The sequence below is a fragment of the Rhamphochromis sp. 'chilingali' genome, assembly GCF_963969265.1.
Source record: "Rhamphochromis sp. 'chilingali' genome assembly, chromosome: 6".
Taxonomy (NCBI): domain Eukaryota; kingdom Metazoa; phylum Chordata; class Actinopteri; order Cichliformes; family Cichlidae; genus Rhamphochromis; species Rhamphochromis sp. 'chilingali'.
In genome coordinates, this window is record NC_137933.1 from 36,006,813 (window position 1) to 36,028,051 (window position 21,239).

The 21,239-nt window shown below is 38.8% G+C and overlaps 1 long non-coding RNA gene across 1 annotated transcript in view; it reads right to left on the minus strand.

Annotated features, from left to right (window-relative positions):
- The window catches only part of LOC308398244, a 178,868-nt gene that overhangs the window by 148,739 nt on the left and 8,890 nt on the right, over positions 1 to 21,239 (minus strand). Inside the window, exon 3 of the long non-coding RNA XR_013971907.1 lies at positions 1,882 to 2,027. This is a non-coding gene — a long non-coding RNA (uncharacterized lncRNA). The remainder of the gene's footprint in view (positions 1 to 1,881; positions 2,028 to 21,239) is intronic.

The window sequence follows — 21,239 nt, forward strand, 5'->3', positions numbered from 1 at the left end:
GACAGGGAGACAGGGACAATAAACACATTTTACCTCCTCACACACTCTCACAGTGTCTCTCTCTCAGACCAATCCTTTCTCTTGTTATGGCTTGATCATCAGATCTTTCTCTCTCTCTCACTGAACACTGAAGGTTTTCAATTTAGCCAAGCTATGATTATGTTTCCTATTTTTATTATTATGAGAAGAAAAAAAATCCTAAGTGTTGATGGTCTGTTTTGTTCATTTATTGTATCGCTGCACTCTTGCTAACCTCACCATTGGGACTGATTTGCGTATGAATGTGTTTTTCTGGGGGTTTTGATACAGCAGGGAAAGTATGGGCCTTCGGAAATGTGTCTGTGGAACATTTATATGTGTGCTTCTTCTACAAAATAATGAATTTGCACCAGGGAGGACAAAAGAATGGGCTCTTCCTTTCAGGTGAAAGGAGGCAGACTGTTAGAGACAGGTTGCTTGGAGAGCTGTGGGATTATTCCACTGTTTCATGTTGAACGTTATCATGGGCAGGCAGACTGATGTGAGCTAAAACTAGCAATGCAGCACAACACCTAACCAAGGTCAAGCACTTCCTCTCTGTCTCTCTGCCTGTCTCTGCAAGTCGTAGGGAGATTTGTTCGGGAAAAAGTGAGATGAAATGTCAAGAGCAGAGTGATTGCCTGGGAAAGGGAGATCCTAATTAACTCTCTCTGGTGGAGCTCTCCTGCTACCTTCCTCATGCCGCATGTGCCTGTATGAATCTTTCATCTCCTCCTCCTTGCCTTTCCTCAGAGGACACGGCTCCACTTGCAAAGCCAGCCAAAGGACAGATGGATACAACGAATGCAAAGGTCAAAAAATAAACAGTGTGGCTATGAATGACAGACCCTCTCTCAGGGATGTATACAGACAGCAAACCAATCCCTGCAGCATGTCTACAAAGCACAAGCAAGTAGCACAGAGAAGAAGTAACATCAACTGGTGGCCTGTTATTGAAAAGGATGATATTGACAACGGTGGCCTCCAAAGTCAATGATGTTGTTTTGAGTCCTTATTACTGTATAATTAATACCATGCTTAGGCGAGGGAAGCATAACTGGAATAGATGCTATGTTAAGGTATATGTTTGCTTTGTCCTTTGCTTTATCATATACTTAACTATAACCTTGGCCTTTCCAACTTATCTTATTTAATCAGACAAAGAAGTCTCTTAACAAGCTGTAGGTGGTGAAAAGTTTAGTTGGCAACAGTTAATTTAGCTGTCACAGCCAATGGATATATACACATTCATCCGTCTTCCACCGCTGCTGTTCATTGCGTCGATACGTCAATGTGGCTGTATAGGTTGGATGAAGCATGACCCCCCCCCCTATATATTTGCTTGAATATGTGGACAGACACAGGCAAGCAGTCATTTCTACTGAAATTTTTCTAATCGACTCTGAGTGCAGATTTGTACACACAGATGTGTGTTTGAACCCACACATAACACTAGTGAACTGCATTAATGTATATCAGAACCGGATGCACATTTATGCATCCATGATTAACAAATTTTCCAGCTGTCCTTTTTTTTTTTTTTTTTTTTTAGAAACAACAATTTATCAGTGATAAATTATACTGTAATATACAAAAGAACTTTCAATCCAAAATAGTTTCGGAAACAATACTATTACTAAAATGAAACTCAACTTACTACATAAATGATATAATGATACATGTAAATATAGCTAATTAATAAAAAAGAAATCAAGATCCTAAACTGAAGATATGGAAAAATTTAAATTAAAATATTAATAGGAGAAGACATATGGCTTTCGTAGTCCTGCAGGAGGAGTCCCAGCTAAGACAGTCAGGAAAGAAATGACTACAAGCTTCAGGCCACAAAACAGAGTTACTGACCTTCAAGTAAGAGTAAAGCTGTTACATCAGAATGAGCTGCCAGCTGTGTTGTCTTCAATTCTGGAAAAGGATGAGAACCTGGAGGTTTTGGAGCTGACTGAGGCGCACAGTACAGGTTTCTCTGGGGATGGATCATAAGCAGTCTCCTGCAGAGTTCGGAGATCAAAGCCAACCAATTATAACAGAACTTAAACCTCTGTATTCACACTGTGCACTGGATGACTATGACTTTATTAACCAAGTTTCACAACTATGTCTATGTCTATACATTTTCCTGACAAATACAGAGGCTTGTTTAGATATTCTCAGCCAAATTCTCAGAGTAAAAAAAAGACATTTGTCTAAATAATTTGTCTGGGTTAAAATCATTGACCTGTACTGATTGTGGGTGTAAATGATAATCTTTTATTCATCTTCAGCTCTTGATGAATGTGATGAATAGGATGCTGTTTGTTCTATTCATCATATAAGGTCACTTGATTTCATTTATTTGGCAAAATGCTAATTCTACCCACATATTCCAAAAAGAGTTCTTTAAGCAGGCGTTTCACGAAAGCAATCATGTATTGAATAGATGGAGCCCTTCATTGCTCAGTATATTGAAGTGGACCGTGTCAATAAAGGTCAGATGTTTCAGAGAAATGCACTCATGTGCCAAGAAGTTATCCATCAAACAAGACATGGATGTGGCGTGCATGGTTAATGAAGGCAGACCAGCTATCACGTGTATCACTGAGCTGTGTGTATGCTGATGGATGGGAGCCGCTCCTGTAAAAAGTCTTGTTGTCAATAAAAAATTATATTATTGCAAAATAGACCAAAAAAATGCAAAATAAATATTGGTTAAACTGTGTGATTATGTTTATTTTCCTTATTTTCATAAATTTGAGGTTTGACATACTGACCTGTTCTCTTTTGCATGGATTGGCCACAGGCTAATATGAAGTAATTCCTCTAAAGCATGCAGAGATGAGTCATGATTACAGAGCTGATTTTTGACTGTTTTGTTTGATTCACAAAATAAACAATAAAAATCTACTAAATTACTGCCCAGCTTGTGGTCTAAGGTAGCACTTGATTGAATGAGATGCCATCTGGAAAGAAAAGAGCCTTTCATTGATATTTATCTGGGAGGATATTGGAACAGGAATGGCTTCTGTATTATTTGATTCTGTGACTGAGCCATGTTTTTCTTGTTATCGTAAAATTGCATTTCCTGCAACTGATTATTTTATCAAAATCTTGCTTTTTAAAACCGGACAATACATTTTCAGTTTCTGAAATCACATCTACATTTCCTGCAACATTCTGGGAGGCCAGCATCGCCATGGATATCTGTCAGATTCATAAAAAGATGTAGACATGTAGACTAGGGCTGTTCGATATAACGATATATATCAGATGACGATATAAAAACGTCTATCGTTTCATTTTACGCTATCGTTTGTTTCGTGGTGTCGCAAAATAAACTGTTTACGGCAATATTTTTTTCATCGTTTTGTTGGTCACTGTAGTGGCTATATTAATTTCTTAAAGTTCTCTCTTTCTCTTATATTTAATATAACCACACTACGGACGGACAAGCGCCTGTTTTTATGGGTTGTTGTTAGCAACAACGACGGTAAAACCATCACATGTCCGCTTGTTTATTTTTCACATAAACCTTTCACAATAAAGCTCAAGATCCTGTTGAGACTTTTCAAAATAAATGGAATCACGTGAAAAAGTATTATGGAGGGAGGAGAAGCAAAAAAAAAGTCGTCAGGTGCTAAAAAATAAACCTTAGACTCAAACGTTAGAACAGGCTTTTCCCCGCAGCACGCCGTGTAATAAATACAAAGAAAACGGCGGCCGTTACAACTTATGTCTAAAAATGTACAGTTTCATGCATCGGTTAAAACACTCGACTCCAGGTACACGACGCCCAGCTGGAAACACTTCACCTACCCGAGATTCACAGAATTTACAGAAAATATTAAATTTTTTGTGATTTATATTGTTATTGGACGATAGATGTTTTATATCGGGATATGAGATTTTGGTCATATCGCACAGCCCTAATGTAGACTATACATCCTCCCTATAGAATGTGTGTCCATCAAACTGCTTGTCTACTGGAAGCTTCTTTGTTATTTCTACCTGCAATATGCACCTGCCTTTTCTTTTGATGCCTTTCACGCAAACATACTTGTTATTAACAGAAATCCTGTGGTTTCACACTTGTGGTGAAGACTGCTGTATATGACACAGCCTTGAATAATGTTGATTATTAAGTGACAGGAGCTAAATCCTCACACACTGGCTCATGTTTCTGCAACTTCTATCTCTTCTGTCTGTTACTTGTGTAACAGATAAAAAAAAAAAAGGACGAGCAGTTGCTGGAACAGAAGAGAAAATAAATCTGCATACTTATAAAAAAAAGAGAGAGAAAAAGATAGAGAGAGATAGAATGTGCTGTGCTCCTACTGTGTTTCATTAATAATTCATTGCAAGAATCTGATCAACTGGCTCGTCCTCAGGCTTTTTTTTCCAGGTATTTTAAAATTTAATATTTTATATAAAGAGCTCTCTAAACAGTGAAAATCTACTATAATATTGATGATAGGGTTGGCACTCATCAAGCATCTTTGTGAACAATTGGCAATAACCTCAGCCACTCCCTAAAAAATAAGGAAGCAGCACAAAGAAGTGTGTACATAAACTGAGGCAGATGAGGTGATCATATGTGGAGTGATCTCTGCCGTGTCTCTGAACCATTCATAAGCGATTGTGCAGTGTTATGGGGTATTTTACCATGATAGGTTAGGCTGCTGCTACCAGGGAGTGGCTATAGTCCCACAGGGGGTGTACAACAACATTAATATGGATGGTATGTGTCATGTGGTAGTATCCACGTATATTCCAGATTCCCCTGCACAGTAAATTTCACACTGCATTCCAAACATGCATAGAGAAATGCAGTAAGCAAACTACAACAGCACAATTAGGGTAACAGACTAACTTGGCAGCCTGTTTCACTTACTATTTTTTCGCAACCACAGCTTATCAGCACACTTTATGGATGACTGAAATAATCTGACAGCCACTAAAACTGCATTCACTTTTTTGTCACTGCTGCAACTTTTCTCAAACACCGATAGACTCCTATCTCCTATGACAAACCTGCTAAGTTAGACTGAGTCACGCAGCTCAGTTTAACAGGTGCTATGAAACCTCTGAGTCCACACTCTGAGTTCAGTTGAGTAAAGCTCTGCAAGTTGTTAAAGAATTCGTTTTTACTTTAATTACTTTTTGTTGTCTTCTCTTCCTTCTGCTTTTTCTCGGCTTTCCAAGTGTTTGAGCTAATGCTAGCTCCTCCATGAGCCTCTACTGATGAGCATGGCAAACTGCTCGTTGCCAAAAGAATTCCAAAGGAGCTTTTTGATTCTGCATCCTTATGCTTCTTTGCAAACAATTTCACCTAGAAACTCCCAGCAACCATTTGCCAACCTGTCACAGAACATACTTTCCCCTAGTGGTCGGTGGTTGCCAGATGGTTTAGGCCTATGCAACTAGGCTTGTTGTCCCCGATATCTGATCCAAATATCAGTTCAATAAGGAATTCTTGATATACATGTATAGAATTCAATTAACCTATTTGGCGATTTGACTCCAATAGTCCAGTCCATAGTATTAGGTCATGACCTCCTGAAGTCTACGTGCTGGTGGTGGTTATGAAGATAGAGGCTTTGAAGGAGCCTGAGTAACATGGAGGAGAGGCATAGATGGGGAGGAGGTAGGTTACAAGGGAGAATGACAGATGGGCAATGAGATTTAAAGTACACAGAGTGGAGGCTGGTTGGCCTGAAGAAGTCGGATAGAAAGATTATTGGACTACACCACTGACGTCACCAATGAGCCCGTCAGTGTGGGAAAGTGCAAGTGATGTAAAGCATAGATTAGTTCAATTCAATTTTATGTACAGTGGGGCAAAAAAGTATTTAGTCAGCCACCGATTGTGCAAGTTCCCCCACCTAAAATGATGACAGAGGTCAGTAATTTGCACCAGAGGTACACTTCAACTGTGAGAGACAGAATGTGAAAAAAAAAAATCCATGAATCCACATGGTAGGATTTGTAAAGAATTTATTCGTAAATCAGGGTGGAAAATAAGTATTTGGTCAATAACAAAAATACAACTCAATACTTTGTAACATAACCTTTGTTGGCAATAACAGAGATCAAACGTTTACTATAGGTCTTTACCAGGTTTGCACACACAGTAGCTGGTATTTTGGCCCATTCCTCCATGCAGATCTTCTCGAGAGCAGTGATGTTTTGGGGCTGTCGCCGAGCAACACGGACTTTCAACTCCCGCCACAGATTTTCTATGGGGTTGAGGTCTGGAGACTGGCTAGGCCACTCCAGGACTTTCAAATGCTTCTTACGGAGCCACTCCTTTGTTGCCCGGGCGGTGTGTTTTGGATCATTGTCATGTTGGAAGACCCAGCCTCGTTTCATCTTCAAAGTTCTCACTGATGGAAGGAGGTTTTGGCTCAAAATCTCACGATACATGGCCCCATTCATTCTGTCCTTAACACGGATCAGTCGTCCTGTCCCCTTGGCAGAAAAACAGCCCCATAGCATGATGTTTCCACTCCCATGCTTCACAGTAGGTATGGTGTTCTTGGGATGCAACTCAGTATTCTTCTTCCTCCAAACACGACGAGTTGAGTTTATACCAAAAAGTTCTACTTCGGTTTCATCTGACCACATGACATTCTCCCAATCCTCTGCTGTATCATCCATGTGCTCTCTGGCAAACTTCAGACGGGCCTGGACATGCACTGGCTTCAGCAGCGGAACACGTCTGGCACTGCGGGATTTGATTCCCTGCCGTTGTAGTGTGTTACTGATGGTGACCTTTGTTACTTTGGTCCCAGCTCTCTGCAGGTCATTCACCAGGTCCCCCCGTGTGGTTCTGGGATCTTTGCTCAACGTTCTCATGATCATTGTGACCCCACGGGATGAGATCTTGCGTGGAGCCCCAGATCGAGGGAGATTATCAGTGGTCTTGTACGTCTTCCATTTTCTGATGATTGCTCCCACAGTTGATTTTTTCACACCAAGCTGCTTGCCTATTGTAGATTCACTCTTCCCAGTCTGGTGCAGGTCTACAATACTTTTCCTGGTGTCCTTCGAAAGCTCTTTGGTCTTGGCCATGGCGGAGTTTGGAGTCTGACTGTTTGAGGCTGTGGACAGGTGTCTTTTATACAGATGATGAGTTCAAACAGGTGCCATTCATACAGGTAACGAGTGGGGGACAGAAAAGCTTCTTACAGAAGACGTTACAGGTCTGTGAGAGCCAGAGATTTCCATGTTTGAGGTGACCAAATACTTATTTTCCACCCTGATTTACGAATAAATTCTTTACAAATCCTACCATGTGAATTCATGGATTTTTTTTTCACATTCTGTCTCTCACAGTTGAAGTGTACCTCTGGTGCAAATTACTGACCTCTGTCATCATTTTAAGTGGGGGAACTTGCACAATCGGTGGCTGACTAAATACTTTTTTGCCCCACTGTATGTACCACCAAATCACAACAACAGTTGCCTCAGTCAGAAACCGAATATGTAACTCTGATGAAAAAAAAAAGCACTGTGATTACATGTAAAATACTATGAAAGCACAGCAGTATGTGGACTTACAACTACGCAATCTTTCCAAGCCAGTCCCATTAGCTTTCAAAGGAGCCGTGCTTTTCTTCTTGTAGTTTTTTTAGAATTCTACAACAGCAAAAATCTTACAAACCAAATTACAAGAAAAACTGAATAAAACATTACCTGTGCTAATCTTGTAGTGTCCTTTTCAGATAAGGGACTGAACATACTAGAAAAACTAAAAAAAATGCAAACATCTTTTTTTTTTTTTTTTTTTTTATCTACTCACACAGTCGACAGTGCTTTTATGCTTGAGAAAACAAATGCTGCTTTTATGCTTCAAAAAAGGGATCAATCTAGGCCAATCCTTACTGTGCTATGCCTTTAATTTGGGGGTTCCCAATTCTCTCAGTGTCGGTCTTCATTTGTCTCAGTGAAATACCATCTCCAACTGGGACTAACTGCAGATGCAGTTATTCTGGCACTGTGCCTTACTCTTCATCATGCTGGTAGAGCCCAATTTAAATTAACTTGACTGCGGTATATTTGGCCTGTTGGTGGCTTTTAGATTAGAGAGCTGGACTGTGAGAATGTTGCCAATTAGAATCCGCAGATCAGCTACACAAATTTAAGTAGAGAAAACAAATGCTCCCTCATTTTCCTCACATACTATCATTAAAGTGTCCAAATTAAAGGGGGATAACCTTCTCTGTTGGTTAAAACTAAGAGTCTAATTGCATTATTGCAAAGAGCTTAATTGCTTTTTGTCTCCACATCATCAATATGTGAAAAAAATGGAAATTTGCTCACCAGTATTTTAATTTCAAGCTATTTAATGCCCTCAAAAGACAAAGGAAAACTGCTTGCTCTGCTCAAAATTCAGTGTTAAACTCCAGAAAGAAGAACATTTATCACTGAACTCACAGGATTCCTCTCCATCAACACCAGGGATCACAACACAAGGATCTAAAACTGCCCTGTATCCTCTTTTGTCAAACCCAGGCCTGCTACACATAAAAACACAAGTTGTTAAAATCAGTATATTATGGTGCACCAATTAAATACAGCATGAACCACTATGTAAGGGCTCCTTGTTATCAGGATCTTTTTCAGAATAAAAGTAAGGATGATGATCCAAGTCCCACTTAGTCAACGCTCTTTTGAAAACTGGGTCACTATGCTTGCACTAGCTGTGGTGTGCAGCCTCTACTGCTTAGTATGCGTTTTATATTTTAGATTCAAAGTGTAGCTCTTGCTTAAAGACGTATCCTCTGTTGGTTATTCTCTGACCATGTTAAAAGGGAACTGAAAAAAAAAAAATCTGTACTGTGGAAATGTATTTGGTGCTACAAGAGAAGTGTGAATGATTCAAACCACAAAATTTGATGTTAGCACCAGTTTTTATCCATTGTGTATCGTGCAAGGTTTCTGTTTTTTGTTTTTTTTAAAGGTACTTTGTGTATGAATTGTTCCCAGCACCTTGGAGAATTTGTCACGGTTCGTCCTACCTTGCCATCTTGTTGTAAAGCTGAACTGGTGGAACTCAATCAAAAACTTTTGGGCATGACTACATGCTTCCTCGGTGGTAGCAGGCTGTCTAAAGTTATCCATCTATCTTCATCCACTTATCCATTTCAGTGTTCTGGGGCAGGGACTTGAGCCTATCCCAGCTGTCATACAGCAAGACGCAGAATACACACTGCACAGGTCACCAACACCTATATACTGTAAGTGAGATGACAGTGTTAACAACTGCACCAAGATGCTGTTGTCTACATTTAAACCACAAATTTAATGTTTCATACCAATTTAATTTTAGTTTATTTTAATGTTATTATTTTTATGACTTTTATCATCCATTAAAATTTATTTAAAAAATATAAATGGCAAGTCAAGTTTTGCAAGTCTAATTGTGGTTTCACATTGCACTATTGGAATCAGCAGCAGCTAATCGTCATGACAGTTTTACTGCCCGGAGGAAGGCCTGTAATCCCAGAGGAGCTACGGGGGAGACAACAAGGCTTCAGAGGTCGAGCAAAGTAGACATCTAAGTTTAAATATAAATCACCTGTTCCAGCTATCATCACAGGGAATGTGAGGTCTTGGGACAATAAGATGAACAAAGTCTGTTAGGTGATTAAGACCCAGAGGAAATAATTTAGTAGTTTAATGTGTTTTATGGAGACAATGCTACTGTGCATTCACGCTTCTTCAGGACTTTTCAGGAGAACTTGGATTTTAGTATGAGCAGTAACAAAAGGTATGAAGGGATTGCGGTAGTTATGATTGAAAAGCAGTGTAATCTCAGTTACTATGATGAAACATGTCTGTGGCCTGAAAATGGACCCAAAATGACCCCACTAGGTATATGTATCAGGCAAAAGTATCTTATATAGATGAACCAACCTTGAAGTATAATGTGTCTTATCAATTTACTATTACAATTAACTTTTTTAAAATGTATTTAAAAAAAAAGCCTACAAAGAACAAAATCTTAAAGAACAGCTTAAATTCTGCTTGTCATGTCTTCTGTCGTCTAAATTCATGTCATTTTGCGTGATCTAAATCTGAACAGGTGGTGAAAACATTGTGTACTTCAAAATCTCATTTATGAAACATCCAAATAACATTTAAGAATCCTTCAAACTAAATTTAGGACAGTTAATAATTTTGTAATATTTTAATTAGCAAATAAAGACTTTTTAAGGACTTGCAGATATCCTGAGTAACAGATACAACATCGCACATCATATTTATATACTAGGGGTGCAACAATACACAAAATTCACGGTTCGGTTCGATACTTTGGTGTCACGGTTCGATATTTTTTCGATACAAAAAATGCTCATGCTTTTTTTAATTTGTCATTTATTAAAATTATAAATATATATTTTAACTCAAAAGTACAGTTTTTAAATTTAATGTTGCTGAAACAACAAAGGGATAAAATAATAAATCTATCTGATCGAGAAATCACTCATCTTTGGAAAAGAGAGTTTATTACAGAGAAATGTCTCTTTCCAAAATAAAAGCTATACTATACGCTTCTTCTGGGCTATATTCTCAGCAGCATATTAAACATATCAGGTCCCCATAAGGAGAATCATGTGCTAACGGCTGTCTAAATGAAAGTTTGTAGCATGCGTGCTTGTTGTTTTTGTCTGCTTCCACTTGTCTTTGCACTAGGATGATGTCGGCGTAAATGGGCAGTCATATTCATTGTGTTCCCACTAGTGCTGTCAGTGTTAATCTGAAATGACGTTAACGCCACAACACGGCAAATCTCCGTTAACAAGCTACCTCGGATCGCCCCATGCCTGGGGCTGGACAGCGTCAACACGTTAACGCGCAAACTGCGCTAACGCAGTAGTTCCCACCCATGTAATTGAGCATTGCGGTGCACATCCGACATACTGTTTTACTTTTGTCCATGACGCGCTTACCTTTAGGGTCATACTTCACATGAAGACCAAAATAGTTCCAAAGGCCAGATCTGAATGAGGGTGGGGGAGGTTCAATTTGCCATGTTGCAACGAGCTTAGCTTCTGTCTTGCTAGCTTGCGCTGCGCTCAGTGGATCTGCGCTTGACAGTGCAGCCTAGGCGGAGTAGTCGAACGCAGATCCACTGAGCTCTCAACACAGACAGCATAGTCAGAAGAAAAGTTGATAAAATTAAAAATTTTGTATTGTTCGATACATATGCGTACCGAACCGAAAGCACTGTATCGAACGGTTCAATATCGATACGAGTATCGTTGCACCCCTATTATATACATATGAGAACTAACATGTGGCAAAAAAAAAAAAAAAAAAGGCAAATAGAACTTTGACTAAAATAGGAAGCGCAGTTCAAAATAAGGTTAATAAGGTGTATTCGTATAACTCTTTATTTAGTCCTGTTAACACACAAAAGATCTTTACACAATGATCGCACAACATCACAACAATGTGTGTGATGAGTACTGTTTGTGTTTCGTTGATATTTAGTAATGTGTCCTACAGGACATAGCTGGATTTATGATCAGCACCAGGTCACTGAGGTAAAAACCTATCAATTTAAGACTACCTGAAGCAGTAATTATGACATCATTCATTGCTTTTTTTGTATGTCTTATGTTCCCTTTTAAAATCAGGCCCGCTTTGCCTTATTGAATCCTTTTGCTAGGCTGAATTCAGTTATTTTTGGAGATGCCAGTTATTAACATAAAGCATTTTGTAATGAAGCCACTATTCCCAAAAGCCTTAAACCTTCATTATGGCTCATTCATAAGTCAACCGAATAACCTAATTTCTTTCTATATTGAGGTAACACTAGGCTTGATGACTCCACTTCTGATACTGCTCTAAGCTCAGTAGCATTTCTTTTGTCTGCCAAAAAAGCTAATTTAACCTCAGTTAGAGTGACCAGATCCAGTCCCTCAGCAGTCTGACGCTAATGTTTAATGGCATCATAAAGTCTTGTCTGGCCTGACAGCTTTCCAGGGAAAGACAGTCAAGTAAACAGCCAAAAGTCAATGCTGGCCTGAAGCATCCTGGGTACACAGGCTTCATTAATGTAAGACCACCACTCTTCTAAGTGAAAGAAATGAGCCACTGGGTAGGACAGATGCCCAGCAGGGAAATGCTTTCTTCTATCTGTGCTTAATCCAGTTCGTGACTGAAATGGCTATAGGTTCAGAGCATTTCACTCCCAAGAAATGAAGCCATTTGTGATGGCATCATTTTTATGCTCCTCACCTTTTGCCATCAATGTGGACAACACAAATAATTATCAAGAATGTACAGAAGTTTCACTAGAATTCTGTAGAGAAGCAAAATGCTGTAGTCAGTCAGGATCTCACTTCTGTTGAAAAGTTGTCTTTAAGGGGCCTCATAAGAAGCTTCTCAGACCTGCTGGGACTTGAAGAACCTTGTCTCTCCTTCACCAAAGCTTAGAAGACACACTTCACTCACTGTAAAACCAAGCACTCGGGTCGAGATTAAAGTAGGGAAGGAAGATGAGAAGGAACATAGTTGCAGATTCTTAACAGCACTCCCTGATGGAGGCAGACTACAGCAGCAATGGGAACAGAAGAACAACCCGATTAGGCTACCAGTCTGCATTTCAATCTTATTTAACACACTGGAAATACCCCTTTCCCTCTTATTCTAACATTTTCTTTTATGTTAGCCACATACATCTGTAAAAGTTCATTCATATTCATCTGAGGACAGTTCAGCCTCTGAGACATTTGTTAACACATCAAGCTTATGCTTGGTTTTGCATTACTTTATTGTTCCCCCGACTTTTCCTTCAAAGAGCTTGTCCACTTGTACTTTAGTCAGTTATTTTCTGTATTTTATTGAATGGCAATTCCAGACCCAGAGAAAATGTTTGAACTTGATGTTTTTTCAGTCAAAGATAGGTATATAGGAAAATAGTCCTTGATTGCTGCCACGGCCCCTTTCAGCATCACTGATTTGTTGACTTCTGAAGTTTCTGTAAAAGGGGAAAAATTGCCTTCTCCAATCTTACTTACTCAGGATTATGCTCGTTTGTGACTTTTTGTTGCAAATGAACATAATCACACTGACTGGGAACAGTGTGCAATGGTAAATGGACTAGAGATGTTCTTGGCGACTAATTTCAGACTCCATCAAACTGGAGAAAAAATATAAAACTAATAGACTAGTGTAAAAGTAGAAAACAATGAGAAAACAGTCAAAATTAAGAGCAATTAAACGGGGCTAGTTAAACTGTTTTCCAACCAAATATTGTATGTACTTATTTTGTATACATATAAGAGCCTTTTAAGAGTCAGAAACACATTCTTCAATAACCTAATTATATTTGAAATGTTGCTAAAATATGTGGCACGTACACAACACAACACATTATGTCAGTTTACTTAGAAACAGCCAACATTACATACCCTTCATTTTATACATCAAAAGCTTCAGAACTGTCCAGGTTTAATTTTTCACTACAGGTTGGAATCCCTGTAGAGTCCACAATATCATCAGAAATCTTAATTCATAAAATGATACAATTTCAATGATAAACATTTTCCATATGCAGAGTATTACAATACCATAAACTGCAATACATTATTACCACTTTTTTTTCTCTACAAACTATATCCCAAGTTTGACTTGAGCGTCTTTAACACGGTGTGTGTCTGACATGGTGGTCAGCAACACTGGAGCAAAACAAGGGACCATCTTCTCCCCTTTCCTATTCACCCTCTACAACACAGACTTCAGCTGCTGCACCGACACCTGCACCTGATGACTCTGCGGTGGTTAGATGCATCCGCTGGGGTGATGAGACGATGAGGCTGTGGTGGACTCCTTTGTCATATGGTGCAAGCACAATCATCTGCAGCTCAACGTAATAAAGACCAAGGACATGATTGTGGACCCTGTTTCAATCCAGGGAGTTGATGTGGACATGGTGGAGGACCATAAATACCTCAAAGTACACACTGACAATAAACTAGACTGGGTTAAAAACAAATGCACTGTACAGGAAGGGCCAGAGCCATGACTATTTATGAGATGGCTGAAGTCTTTTAATCTGTTGGACAATGCTCAGGATTTTCTATGAGCCTGTTGTGGCCAGTGCCATACTGTCTGCTGTTGCATGCTGGGGCAGCAGGCTGAGGGTTGTGGATGCCAGAAAACTGATCCGCACAGCAGTAACATTGCGGAGGTGGAGCTGGACTCTCTAAAGGCGGTGTCAGAGAGGTAGATGTCGTTTAAGCTAAAGACAATATTCTCCCAACCACTCCATGACGTGCTGGCCAGTCACAGGAGCATGTTCAGTGCGAAACTGAGATTACCCAAATGCACCGCTGAACGACACAGAAAATCATTCCTGCCTGCGGCCATCTCTCTGTACAACTCCTCCATCTAAAAGCAGAAGTACACACTGCAGTAGTTGCACACCGTTAATATCTGCACAGTCTCTACAGAGAAAATAACATCAAGTCGGGATGATAAGAGGGGCACCTCAATTACAACTTTATCTATATTTAATTGAGTGTAATATATTGAGATATTTATATATTAGAGCTATTTTGCAATATTTTGTAAAATATTGTAATATTTGATTGGTACTTTAACTTGTTAGTTAATGTTCTTACTGTCTTGGAGCAACTGTGACCACATAATGTCCTCTGGGATTAATAAAATATTCTGTTTCTGATGAGTTTTATCCAATAACATAAAGCTTCCAGTCTTTTGCTGACAGCCTACTTTTTTCCTATAGGCATTTTGATTACAGTCCAGTGGTTACAAATATCAAATGAAGAGTTAACTGTTACAAAAATAATACATTTTTTGGTCGATGATGGTCTTCTGACCTATCCGGAAACTTTCCTCCCTCTTTACCCACTGGCAGCTCAAATAAACACTGACCACTGACACCGACATCCCCCACACAGCTTAAAATGGAACTAGTTAAACTGGCAACAGACCTTGGACTTCACTACTATGCCAGTGTTCCTGCTCCATTCATTAAAAAAAGAAATAAATAACACAACAAATTTTTTAAAGGCTTTGTAAGACCTCGATTTAGAAACAAAACTTTACACTAAAAAAATAATAATTACTTAGTCAGGTATGCAAATATTCAACAGTTTACTAATCCTTACAAAACTCTAATTTATGTTTTTCTTTATCATACATAATAGCAAAGTGAGTCTTGTTGGCTTTTTTTGACTTAGTTCGACAAGGCGGCGTATCTGAGGATGTGAATTTGATTTGCAGTTTGAACAAATTACAGTGTATTAATATTTACTGTCATATTACATTCAGCCACAGTGCTAAAAAATGACACTTTAGTTGTAGTCTAATCTGCATTATCATGAATAATTTCCTCCCAACTGTATAATAAATGTAGAGTTACATGAATGTCAGTGTTGGGGAGTAACGGAATACATGTACTACCGTTACGTATTTAAAATACAAAATATGAGTAACTGTATTCCGTTACAGTTACAGTTTAAAAAGGTGGTATTCAGAATATAGTTACTTTGCTGAAATAAAGGGATTTTCCTGTTTCATATGTTCGGCTATGCCCTCTCTATTTTTGGTTTCCACGCCCCAAATAAAACACGCATTAAGAGGCTCATGTCTGTGTCTCAATCTTGCGGCCCATGTCACCTCTACTTGCGGCCTGCATAATGACGTGAAGAAATATTTTAAAAAATTCTTCACAAAAATGATTTAATATAAAGGCAATAGGCAGAGTGTTACAGGCATAGCCCTAAAGAATGTAGCTTCATGGGCAGTGTAGTCCGTACTCCAGGGAGAATGGACTGCCATACCCGTTATGTGTTTGTGAGCGCGAGGAAGGGAGAAAAAGGAGAGTGGAAAGGTCCGAGCTGTCACCGAGCAGAAATGGGAGCTGGAAGCATGTAAATATAATAATAACCACTGCAGTCAAGAACAGTGCCTGACGAGCCCAGTTGTAAGTAAGCTATTAAAACTCGACTGTACACTGTGTTCGTGTTTTCCTCCGAAACAATAAGTTCCGTTGGAGCAGCCTTTCAACGCCTCTCTTTGTCTCTCGCAAGCAAAGTTGACCCAGACAACAAAGTAAAGCTATTTTTCGGCTATGAGCCCGACATGGAACCCGACGTATTAGCCAGAGGTTCCTTAACTACGGTTTGGAGCCGCGGACCTGTTTTATATACACGTAAAACAGTTTTCTATACGACATCGCTGCAAAAATGCAGCCTTACCCTAATGCCCACCCTACTGTTACTCATTTTATATTAAGATTTAAAGATCTAGTCGGTATTGCCCATATGGAAAAGAAATAGTAAAAACTTACATGATTTACTCATGAAAGTGGCCACTTTCTCATTACTTTCATTTATTGTTTTAGTAAGTATCCAAAACATACAAGTTTCATTATATAATTTTTCAAGGGATCTTATATCTGTTTTCACTCTTGTATGCTTTTCATACAAGTTTCACACAAGACAGATACAAACTTTATAAGATTTATATATATATCTTTTCCATATGGGGGGTGTGGCGAGTAACCGTCAGTAAAAATAATAATTCACACAGCAATCGTACATTCATGTGGTTGTAAAAAGCATGAGAATATAATAGGTAATTCAAAGTGTTCAAAATACGTTACTCGTTACTTACTTGAGTAACGTAATGGAATACGTTACAAAATACATTTTGGGGCATGTATTCTGTAATCTGTAGTGGAATACATTTTAAAAGTAACCTTCCCAACACTGATGAATGTAGAGTTACACGTAGAGTTGCATACTCATACAAGACCACTACCAATACATAACAGTGCTTAATGAGTACTTAAAGGCAGGCAGCAGCAGTGAGAGAATACTGAAGCATAATAGTTTTTTCTGCAGGGTCATAACTGAGTCATTGACAACTGCCCTTTGTCGATACTTGCCGACCTGGAGATTAATAAACCAGTTTCGGCTTTTATCTACAGGAAGAGCCCGTGTGGATTTTGTAGATTAAAATGGGAACACATGTAAACAGCAAGTTAGGATTCTTCACCTATAGTTTACACTGACATGACAGCCTGATAGAATAATACTAGAGTACAAACAAACAAACAAAAAATCTGCCTGATCGCATAATCTTTTCTCATATTCTGCATCCGATTGCAAGTAGTTGCTGTTACTGGCTGACAAGTGCTTGACATGCAACACCACCAACCTCTAAACAACTACATTTAATCTCAAAGTGACTACATAGTTTATCTGGTGGGAGGCAACTTGTCAAACAATTTTAGTCCAATTCAGATTGACCGCAAACTCTCCCAGCCAGATTGGCATAGGTTTTCAAATAATGGCTGTCTAATTTATAAAGTCTGACATTAATTGCAATTTCTCTTTGCAACAGCAGACTCATGGAGTCGAGTCTGGTGTTTGGTATGCTGATTATATTCCTATATGCCAAAAGCAAGATTACAAAGTGTCTGTGTCATTTTGCAGTTAAATAACTGTTGTAACATGTCTAGATATGCCAAGATTTTTGTTAATAGGTCTTCAAGAGTAACCTTGTTGATGCAAGAATTCTATTTCTTGCCCGTTGGCAGTTTTCATGGATTTGACTAACAAAATGGTAACAAATTGTGTTTATGCAACAGGCTGTGCCTAGTGTCCCTAAAGATATCATTTAAATCTGTTTTTTTTCCTACAGTTTCTGTTGTGTGTAGACACAACTAGGGCTGCCACAAACGATTATTTTGATAGTCGACTAGTCACCGATTATTTATGCGATTAGTCGACTAATCAGATCATCATCCACTGGACGTAAAACTACAGCTTATTGCACCAGCAGCATCTGCTCTTATATAACTATCATTAGCTTACAGCTTTAAGCTTTTAAGGTGCTAACTAAAAATAAAGACAAGATGATAGTTTATTCAATTTTAATGAAATTTGCAGATTGTTTCGGTAAAGTTTAATAAACTCCTTGCTATCTAAAATATAACAGGACACCGGAGTATATTCTCCAGCATCTCACACTTCTGATAATCAGCTGTCTGCTTGACGTTTATTCAGCTGTGTAAAAACTATAACTTTAATCTCAGCCAAACCGATTTACTCAGGAACAAATAAAATACTAAAAAAAAAAAACAACAACAACAACATTTTTAATTTATCTAAGTGACTCATATATATTTAACCTGAGTCGCGAAAGACAGCGGTGGGTTTGAAAACAATTTGCCGGGAGTCCGGTGTTCTCACGGCGCTAGTGACCTAGCCCCCGGCTAGCTATCGAGCTAGTGGGTAACAGACGTCTCCGAAAACGTCGGAGCGCTTTTGAAAATATGTGGTGTCCTGATAAACTGAGCCGATATTTGAGGTTTACACAGCTACATTCTCGCATGAAAATATGTTAAACGTTTATTTTGTGACCCAGAAAGAATAATAAGAGTAATATTAAAACTAACTAGCTACCGCCATTGTTGGAAACTAAGCTGGGCCGCGCTATGAATTCTGGGACACAGCTGCTTCTTCTTCTTCGGGGTTTAACGGCAGCTGGCATCCTTGTACATGCAGTGCTGCCATCTTCTGTTTCAGTCCGTTATTACACTCTTAAATCCTGCTATTATTCCTGCGTCTTTTGCGATCTTACAAAGCTTCAAACGACACGTCGACTATTAAATCAGTCGTCGACGATTTTGATAGTCGACGTAATCGTGACTAGTCGACAAATCGTGGCAGCCCTAGACACAACCCTAGTTCATACCTTGAGTTAGGTGCCAATTTTAATGTTTGAATGTGTCATAAGTAAGTTAACCTATGATTAAGTGTTAAGGCACAGACAGCTTAGAGAAATACTGCTTAATACCAGTTTTTAAAAATACAGGTAAGTCTGGCTCTCTGGAAGCAATATATAAAGAAATGAGGGTTGGCTCAGGTTGCAGAATACTGTAGTTAATATCAATTTGTGTTTGATGTAAATTTCTGTGTATGTTGATGACAACAGGTTTGCAACTTTCACCAAAGTATCACAGTATTATTGTTGCATTATCACAAATACATTGCATGTATTTGCAAACTTAATCCCATTCAGTAGAAAAGTAACAGCAGACTTATCATCATCTAATCGTATTGATTGCAAGTTCAGTCACAATAATTTTGATTGTGCCATGGTCTTCAGCCATTGTTTTCCCTGTGTGACTGTAGCATTAGGAGAACTCTCTTAATACTCGTAATTGTAGTCAACAGCCAGTGTGGCAGTGTAGTTCACTCTGACACGAACAGCACGCCCAATCTGATCCCACAAGTGCCTTGTTTTTCCAGTGAGGGACATGTCGCCCCACACCATGATACTGCCTCCACTAAACTCTGTTACCCTATTGGTCCAGCAATCAGGATAGAGTTCTCTACATCTTCTCCTTCAACCCTTAGATGCAAATGCCATAGGCAGAATCTAGACTCATTGCTAAACAGCCCTAATCAGGTTCCAGTCAGAACTCTAACTGTCAGCACCTGATTGTCTACGGTACCAGAAGGTCAAAACAAGATGCAATAGTAGAATAAGCTGTTTTGGTCCAGACAGGTAAGTTTTTTAATTTGTGCAACCCACATACTCAGATGTGGTACTATTTAATGGGAAATGGACAGGCTTTCCAATACCACAAATAACTACCCAAAGAATGAGTATTACTTTAATAAACAAAACTTTGCCAGTTATTGACAGTATTTTAATCTAGAGGAAATAAAACTCACAAAAAACAATTTTAAATTACAGTCCTGATTTATTCTTTTATTGAGCGCCAAGATTTTCTATATACAGGAAAACCCTGTGTATGTTACTAATATTTCTACCAGCATTAATACATAAAAGAAGAAATTTAGCATCTTCTTAAATGACTCACTGATACCCTGGAGGACAGTGATTTCCAAAGTGTGGGCCATGGAGGAACTAGCTAATGACAACTTTAAGAACTAATGAAAACTTAAGAACTGTGCACCAGGAGCTTCATGCTACAAGTTTTCATTATCAAGTCAGCTCCTGTAGGTGTAAAGTGGTTACCAAGTATTTTGTCTATTTTTTGTTTTTCTTACTAGCGACAAAGAAGCAGCTATCAGGTAGCAGAGGCTTGTTAATAGGAAATCAACCTAAATAAGCAAATAGTGATCAAAATGAATGCACAAAAACACAATGAAGGAATTACTTTATGTTGAGCTCATGTTATAATCGGCTTGGGTGGATTTTTAGATTTTGAAACTGGGCCGTGGCAGTCTTGGGAATGTCTGCTGTAGGAAATGATGGCAAAAGATTGTCGCTGAAACTCTTACATCAACCACCATAACAGACACAACCAATACCTGATGGTTTACACTGAAAGACAAAGAAAGAAAGAAAAGAAAAGAAAAGAAAACCAGATGGGGAAGAAAGAAAAGCTTATATTCAAAGGTAAAGTTTTCTGAGAGGGTACTTACTCACTGCCGATTAGAATACTGTTTGCATTTCAGTCTTAATTATTGAATGTGACTTCCTGTAGTGAGCAGATTTCTTGCTGTATCAGTGCCCATACCTGAATTTAATTTGGCCAAACAGGGTAAATCAATGGCATCTCAGTTAGAAATATTGGACTGTATTACTCTTGTAGGGCTCAAACTTCTGATTTAATAAGACGGGTGCTTGTGTACATATAAATTTGCTTCGGTGGAGCTTTGAGCAAATATTCAGACAGTTGATCTTAAAAATCCCTTTTGATCTCATAGTGAAAACGCAGCCAGCATTAGCTCATGGTCACACAGTATGTCACTGATAACATGTTTTTCTGGTTGATCTCTTAGCGGACAGTCCCTTGGGCCTCTTCTGATGTCCCTCTGACACTATCTGCTATACTGCAGTCAGACAAGCACACTACATGACTAGTAAATCAACCAGGAGAGACCATTTCCCCCACTGATAACATCTCACTGCTGCTTTTCTTCTCACTATAGCATTCAGCAACCGCTATTCAGTACTTCATCCTATTCATTCACGTTCCACAGAGGATAGGAGACAGACAGAGTGTGTGCCACATGCATGTAAAAGCAGATGATTGTGAGACTCATCTGATAATCCACTCAGAATGCTGGTTCGGTAGTACTACAACAGTTAATAATGTATATTGGTAGAACTGGATAAAGGTTCAAAACCAAGCTAACATGTGGTAGCAATAAAGGGAAATTACAACTCTGTACAAATGTCTTGCTTTGACCCTAGCTCAG